This window comes from Etheostoma spectabile, chromosome 7, assembly GCF_008692095.1.
Source record: "Etheostoma spectabile isolate EspeVRDwgs_2016 chromosome 7, UIUC_Espe_1.0, whole genome shotgun sequence".
NCBI lineage: Eukaryota > Metazoa > Chordata > Actinopteri > Perciformes > Percidae > Etheostoma > Etheostoma spectabile.
The window spans coordinates 13,735,630-13,735,844 of NC_045739.1; positions in this window are offsets into that span (position 1 = coordinate 13,735,630).

The window sequence follows — 215 nt, forward strand, 5'->3', positions numbered from 1 at the left end:
TATTGCATCACGCTTGACAAAACAGATTTTTATGGAAGAGATCTGCAGACTGCTCATCATTAAGGTTAATGTGGAATTAAACTGTAACTTTCCAGGTGAAGTTAAAATATACTACGCTGACCATTTTGAAGGGAGGAAGATGATTACACATTTAAAAAAAGACACTGTCTATTTTTATTGTATATCTCTGTGTCGCCGCTTTACTGATGTTTTCT